Source organism: Canis lupus, chromosome 4, assembly GCF_003254725.2.
Source record: "Canis lupus dingo isolate Sandy chromosome 4, ASM325472v2, whole genome shotgun sequence".
Classification (NCBI taxonomy): Eukaryota; Metazoa; Chordata; class Mammalia; order Carnivora; family Canidae; genus Canis; species Canis lupus.
This window is the reverse complement of record NC_064246.1, coordinates 10,052,630-10,060,782: the sequence shown is the minus strand read 5'-3', so window position 1 is coordinate 10,060,782 and position 8,153 is coordinate 10,052,630. Positions and strand designations below refer to the sequence as shown.

Genomic DNA, 8,153 nt, shown 5'->3' with positions numbered 1-8,153 from the left:
CCTAGGAAGTAGCTTAGCTGCCCAGTTCCAAGCCTAGGACCACAAAGTGATTCACCCATCAACCTATCATTTGGACTTCCAAAGCAGGAAGAGTTCTGAAGAGGGTAAGAAGTAGAGGTAGGGAAGCAACACCTGTGGTCAAAGGCACTCTGAAACCCACAGGCAATCTTGACCTCCAGAGGGGCCCAGGCCCAAAGCTGAAAGCTTATATTATTAGATATATGGGTAGAGTGGTGGCAACTGATTCTTCAAACCCTTCTTGTCTGTTGACTAAAGAGAGGAAAGAGAAAGATGCAGGGAGGGGCAGGTGTTACCAATCTTTGTTGGCTATTCATCTGTGTCCCTTTGTGTCACATAGTAGTCATCCCATACTGTTTGATGAGGGAATGATTGGTTGAAGGAATTTTTCTGAAACAGAGTCACTAGATTCAGTATTAGAACAACTTTTCAATATCATAGACTAAGGCTTTAGAGAGCCTTATTATTATTTTCTTTGTGTTATTTTCCTCCATTTTAGTACAGACACCTCTCCCAAGTCCTGTAAAATTTAGATACTAGTAGTATGTATATAGATATATTATAGATTTGATGTGATGATTAAAAGAGTTAATAGCACTTAGAATAATACCTGCCCCTTAGTAAAAACTATATGTGGAAATGATGATCGTGGTAGTAATGAAGGTAATGGTAGAGGTAAAAATAGAGGTGGAGGTGGTAGAAATGGAGGTGGTGGTGGTGGAGATGGTCATGATGTGTAGGGGTGAAGGATAAAGAGGTGGTGATAGAGATGGTAGAGGTGATGATGGTAGTAGTGGTAATGATGGTAAAATCCAAGTACCATAGAAAAATTTCAAACAGTCTAACATATATGCAATTGGAATCCCAGAAGAAGTAAAAAGAGAATGGAGCAGAAGAAATATCTGAAGACATAATGTCCAAGAATTTTTACAGATCCAAGAAGTTGAGAGAACCCCATGCAGGACCAATGCAAAGGAAAACACCTGCCACATCATAGTCACATTACTGAAAACTCAAAGAGAGAAATCATGAATACAGACGGGGAAAAAATGACTTATATAAGGTAAAAAATAATAATTATAGCTGATTTCTTGACTAAAACCATAGAAGCCAGAAGACAAAGTAGACATATCTTTATAGCAATGAAAGAAAAAAAAACCTGTCAATTTAGAATTCTATGCCAAGCAAAAATGTCTTTCAAAAATAAAGGCAAAACAAAGACTTTTCAGACAAAAGCTAAGATGATGTACTGCAGGCATATCTGCTCTTCAAGAAATGTTAAAATTATTCAGGCAGAAGGAAAATAATGTCAAATGGAATTTGCAATCTCAAAAAGGTAGGGGAGAGAAGAGTGACAGACATGGTAACATGGGTCAAAATTAAAAACATCTTGTTTTTTGGGGCACCTGGGTGGCTCAGCCAGTTGAGTGGTTGACTCTTGCTTTTGGCTCAAGTCATCATCTTCAGGTCCTGGGATCAAATCCTGTGTTGGGATCTTTATTCGGTGGGGAGTCTGCTTGAGGATTCTCTCTCCCTCTCCTTCTGCCCCTCCCCACCACTCATGCACTCTCTCTCTCTCAAACAAATAAGTTTTTTAAAAAACATCTTGTTTTGTAATATATAATTTATTATTCAAAGCAGAGTTCACAAATCCTGCCTGCTGCCTGTTTTTGTAAATACAGCTTATTGAAACACAGTCATGTTCATTATTTACTATTTGTGTTGTTATTGTGCTACAATGGCTGGGTTAAGTAATTGCAATAGAGACTGTATGGCCCTCAAAATCTAAAATATTTGCTATTTGGAACTTTACACAAAAAGTTTGCCAACCTCTGATCTAAAGCTAAAAAACTCCAAGATATTACAAAGTTTATAACATATGTAGGCATTAAATGTATGACAACAATAAGACAAAGGATGGGAGGCAGAAATGAAAGTATACTGTTGTATGGTTCTCACATCATATGTACTATACTGTGATAAGTTAAAGAGGTATATTTCATACCTTTGAATAATCACTAAAGAATAATAATAAAACAGGGGCACCTGGATGGCACAGTCAGTTAAACGTTTGACTCTTGGTTTCAGCTCAGGTCATGACCTCAGGGTTGTAAGATCCAGTCCCGTGTCAAGCTCCACACTCAGCACAGAGTCTGTTTGAGATCCTCTCTCCTCACTGCCCCTCCCACTCATGTTCTCTCTCTCTCTCTAAAATAAATAAATAAGTCTTTTAAAATAATAACAATAATATTAAAACAAAGAGATATACTAACAAACCAAGAGCAGAGATAAAGAGACCTGTAAGATGTACTGAATTAATCCAAAAGAAGGCAAAAAAAGGAAAGGAAAGGAAAGGAAAAAAGAAATAAAGAATGGATAGAACAAATAGGTAAAAAATTCAAGACAGTAGATTGAACCCAACTGCATCAAGAATTATGTTAAAGTAGTAGTCTAAACACTCCAATTAAAAGGCAAAGATTGTCAGGCAGATTTTTTTAACAGAGCAAGTCTCAATCTATACTGTCTACAAAAAAAAAAGAAAAAACACTTTAAATATAAAGGCATAAATAAGTTAAATATAAAAATAAAAGCCTGGGGCACCTGGGTGGCTTGGTGGTTGAGGGTCTGCCTCTGGCTAAGGTCATGATCCTAGGATCCTGGGATCGAGTTCCACATCAGGCTCTCCTCAGGGAGCCTGCTTATCTCTCTGCCTATGTATCTGCCTCTCTCTGTGTCTCTCATGAATAAATAAATAAAATCTTTTTTTAAAATGTTAGATTTCAGGATGGAAGTCTCAACTGCTAGTGCTGCTTGATTCAAATAGGGCTCCATAGCAGTAGAAAGGCAAGCACGTTTTATTTTCTAGGTCAGAAGTCAATCACAGTGTCTTTTTGGAGACAGAGATCCTTCCAAGGACTTAGTGAAGAAAATTCACAGAAAGACCCAGCATCCAGCCTGCTCGTTACCTCTCTTCCCACCACAGCACCCCAAAGCACACATAGCCCCACCCATTCATCTCCTGCATCTGAGATACTCTCCCCAGCCCTGCTCAGGTCTACACACCTATTGTTGTATATTTCAGTTCAAGGTGCTACTAAGGAGGAAAGATGAAGCTGCACCTGAACAGCAACAACAGTACTGGCTACCCCAGCACAGTAAACCAAGGCTGTTCCTTCTGCTTGTCAGTCCCAGATGGAGCATCAAGACATAGCAAATGAATCCTGAGCAGCCTTTCAACACGACCCCTTTGGTTCCCACTCTCTCTTAATGGATCTGACCTCCCTGGGTCCAAGTACTGGCTCCATCACCCTCTTTCCTTCACTCCCTTCCTCCAGCTTCTTCCCAGTTTCTTCTCCCAGATTCACTCTCCCTCCCCTTCACTTGGACCTTGGCTTCCTAGCACCACATGTGATAACTGTGCATGTGATAACTGTTCTCGTGACTAAGGTTGTGGCATCTCTAGTTTTGGTGGTTGGTAATTCCCCACCAGGGAGCCACATGCCCCCAGGGAAGAAGGGCCACCGAGGTTCCAGAGAAAATCTCAAGATCTCCTGAGAGCTCAGGAGGTGAGTAGACTGGAATGGAAGGTAGACTTACCTGAACTCATCACCTATGCCAGGACCTTCCACATCCATGTCTGGTTTGAGACCGGTTAGCATTGTTATAAAGTTTACGTACCTCAAACAACAACCTCACTATGTTTTGTATAACAACAGAAGAGGAGAACGTTTATTGTTGTTCCGATAGAAGGATTTTTCTTTATTTCTTAGTAGTGACAGCCACTGAGGGACACAGAGAGGGAATTTCTGGTACATCAGTTACTTCCCCAAAATCTTCAGCATTCTAGGGACACTCACCCCACTCATTCACAACCAGATATTATTATCCGTAAGCCCTGGAAGTAACTGTCTGCAATAGACCTGCAGGGACTTCTTCTATTATCTCCTATGCTATCACAGAGCTTCCAAAAGACAAGCTCTGTTCAAACAACTGTGTCACCTTTACAAATAGTACAGTCTACATCCCTCTGCCCTTGTTCTTCAAGCTTCTTCAAGCTTCGAAAATTGCATTAGGACCAGCTTCTATAGCCAGTGCGTTTAGGTAATCAAAATGATTTGTTAAGCCCAATTGATTCCTGACATTTTAGATTTTATAAGGGAAGGCAACAGATAATTGTGCTAGGGTGGTTCAGGATAAAAGACAAACTCCTAAGTAAATCAGTGAGACCATAGGGCTCCCTAACCCCTATTTGTGAAGTAGGCAGAAACCAAGCCCCAGGATTTTACGATAACACTGTCCTCCTGTCCAAGCCATGGGTCTTCTTTCCAAGCAAGAGACTTCTCCACAGTGAAAATCCTGCCTGATGAGCCACTCAGGCATGTCAAGAAGCAAGACCCAGGAAATGGGAACAGAACCTAAAGGCTTTTCTACACTAAAGAGCATTGTTAAAGTTTTAGTATATCATTCCAAAACCAGAAAAAATGTAGTGATTATTAACATGGTAATGCTGGTGGGGGTTCAGAGCAGATGGCCAAGAAGGAATTCTTGAGAAGTCTTTGGTGCAAAAATGTGGTTTTGTGAAAGCACAGGGACAGGACCCACCCCAGGGCAGAATCATGGGTGCCCCAGGATTGTGAGGAGCAACTGACTATATACTAATGAAGGTGGGAAAGATAAAGACAAGGGAGGTTTCCAGAAGGACTTTTGTATACTGAAGAAGAATCACGGGATCCCAGTGGCCTTGCTATTGCCAAGCTAAGGTTGTTTTTCCCTCTAACAAAGCATTAACAGTGAGACAGTCATGAGTTTCCTGGGGGAATGTTATCCTCTGCCCACTTCAAGTATTTGTCAATGGGCTACAGGTTATAAGGAAATTTAATTTTATCTACATTTCCTTCTACCTTTGTTTCCCACATAAATAATCAGTTCTGTGCCTAGCATTACTGGGTACTTGAGCTGCCAAGAAAGCGCCTGGAGCTTCTGCCCTTAAGGAACTGGCTGTCTGCTCGATGATAAACAATATAGCACTACAAAAGCCTACAGGAGCACTCAGAAGGGTGATTGCAACCCCCTGCTTTGTAGAACAGATGACTTTGAAGGATGAGTAGGAGTTTGCCAGGAATCAAATAGGGGAACAAAACCAGGCAGAGGTAAATAAGTGTAGCACGTTTAGGGGATTTGGGAGTGGAGTGACCAGAATATAATGTAATATAATAAGGTTGGAAAGGAAAGGACCAGGTTATGAAAGCTTCTATGTGCCATACTCAGAAGCTATGGTTTACCCTTTTCCGACCATCTGGCATTTAGTCTGATCATAAAGCAAAGATCTTAACTAGAGCCTTGGTTCTAAACTTCATCAGATCTCTTAAGGATGAAAAGTGGCTTGCTAGTTTCTTTTTTCTTTTTTTTAACCTTCAGTGAATACTTTAACCACCATAATTTCTTGTTCTCTCTCACCCGGACATGAGTTGCCTAACAATGGAATAATTCAGCTCTTTATTTCTCAATATTGCCCTTTTGAAGGTTTTTTTGGTTTTTTAAAAATCTGAATACTTTTGGCTATTGTTATTCAGGGAAAGCCTGAGGGCACTCCAAGCTCTGCAGAGAGGTCAGCTTCCTGAGGACAAAAGAGGCTTGTTAGATCTAATCATGGGCTCCCCCTCTGTGAGCAATGGGAGCAAGAGAAAAATGTGAGAGTCAGAAACTGAGCTGAATTCTACCTTCACGGGAGTGAGCTCTTCCCCGTGGTATCCACAATCTCCCACAATGCTGAGTATATAACCACTCAATAAATAATGTAATGCTTAATAATCTCCCTCTCCCTCTCCCTGTTTATTCTAGATGGCTTTAAATACCAGCAATATCCTAAAGCCTTCAGATTGTATTTCCCTGACTCTGAGCTCTCTGGACTCATACATCTACCTGCCCACTCAACATCCCCACTCACATTTTACAAACCTTGACTCTTCTGGTGGCAGATTGTATTTTCTGAAGATGAGAATCACAGTACCTTCCATCCCATCTTCTGCAATGTGATGCTGACACTTCCCACCAAGCCTATATCCCCTCTCCTTGAAACCGGACTGATCTTTGTGACTCGCTCATAGAGAACAGTAGAAATGAGGTGGTGAGACTTCCTATGCTAGGGCATAAAATTGTCATGCACTTCCACCTTGTTTTTGGAAGGCTCACTCTTGGAGCCCGGCCACCATGCTGTGAGAGAGCCACCAGCCACATGGAGAGGTGAGGTGTGCTGGCCAACAGTCCCAGCAGAGGACCCAACCAACAGGCAGCATCAACTGCTTCATGGGATTGATGAAATCTGAAATAGTTCCAGCCAGCATCTGGGTGCTCCAACTAATACCACCTGCACCCACTAAGTCCCTACTGAGCTTTGTCCATATGGCAGATTTGTGAGAATTAACGATGGTTGATGTTTCAAGCCCCAAGTTTGGGATGGTTTGTTACTAGGCAATAGATAGTTAGAAACACCCCCAAACCTACTTCTCCTCCCATCATCCCTCTCTTAGATAGTAGAACCACTATCCACCCCATTGCTCAGGCCAAAAACCCAGATTCATTTCTTTCACATCCCACATCTCATTTATCAGTAAACCCAGATGATTTTGCTTTCAAAATATATCCAGAACCCATTCACTTCCCATTGCTTCACTGTTCTCCCATCTACGCCTCCATCATCTCCCACGGCTATTCTAACACTCTCTAAATAGCCCCCCTGTGGTCCCTCTAAGGCCTAGTCTCCAACAGCCTTTAACAGTCTCAGAGAGTCTCTTCTGACTAATTCACTCAGAATAAGAGCCAATCTCTTCTCAGCGGTCTATAAGACCCCATATGCTGCCCTCACCCTTTGCTGACTCATTAATGCATGGTCCCCCAGCCCCTCCAGCTGTGTCCCCAAATGCCCAGCACAGTTTCATCTTAGGTCTTTGCCCTTACTTATTGTCAGGTTTAATCTGATTGGTAGTGAAATGAAATAGAGAGGCCAGGCAAAAGTTGGTCAAAACAGGTTTTTAACGGACGCACTCTGGGCAAGGTTCCGCAGCCCCGCAAGGGAGTGAAGCCTGGTAAGTCTCAGGCCGGGGAAGTGGCGCCCAGGGGACAACAGCGGGCTTTTTTTTTAAGGGGGAGGGGTAAGGGGTTGTGCGTCTATACGGAGCGATAGGTATTAGGGCATGTTACTGCGGGGCGGTAACTGCTTCTGCTCTTACATGGGGTCTGGGTGAGGCGCGGTTCAGGCTTCCCGCATAGGCCCTGTCTCCCCCTGATGACGGTCCTTGGGCGGTGGGCTGCTGGCGGGGATGTCCCGAGGCGGGGTAACAAGATGGAGGGTCTGCCGCCATTTTGTTGGTTCCTCCGGATCCCCCTTGATCCCGCCGGCCCAACACCTAGGGTTGCTCCTTCTCTCCCCCTTCAGATTTCTACTCAAATGTCTCCTTATCAAAGAAACCCATTGTCGGGCTACAAAAAAAATGGCATTTCCCCTGCCCCACCCCTCCCCAGCACACTAGACCACCACCTGTTCTTCCATGTATATATCACTCCTGACATATTACATATTTATTTGTTCATGCTCTGTCTCCTCCCACAAGCAAGTCTGCTTCGTGAGGACAAGAACTTTGCTTTGTTCATTGCTGCATTCCCAGGAACTACAACAGAACTGGAACCTGGATGAATCAATGAATGAAGAAATCGAATGAATGAATGATTTTGAAACCAGCACCAAAGGAAACTGTCAACACAGAGGCAATGAAGCAGAAGAGCCCCGCCTTTGTTTCAGCTAACTTGTTTCCCTTAGATTTTTTTAAATAGATAATACAACACAATTTAACTTCCTTAAAAGAAAATCCACCAACAAGCTAACAACAACGCAAATATGAAGGGATCTTCCTTACTGCTGGACACACTCAATATTGAGTAAAATATTCAGAAAATACCCTACATCTTCCACCTCTAGGCTTCCTGACATTCTTTAAAGATGTTAGATCTAAACAATAAGCAACCAAGTTAACTATTTCACTGAACTGAACTTTTATAAATATAGACTTCATAAAAGTTGCCTTCATATTAAAGTCACCTGGTCTTTCTGCTGCTCTAGAAACCACTTCCTTTGTTAT

General features: G+C 42.3%; 1 long non-coding RNA gene across 1 annotated transcript; it reads left to right on the top strand.

The window, feature by feature from the left end:
• Window positions 1–8,153, top strand: LOC112660908 (uncharacterized). The gene is made up of 4 exons (XR_003137305.3): window positions 1–104; window positions 887–1,081; window positions 5,860–7,103; window positions 7,629–8,153. It is a non-coding gene; the product is annotated as an uncharacterized LOC112660908 (long non-coding RNA).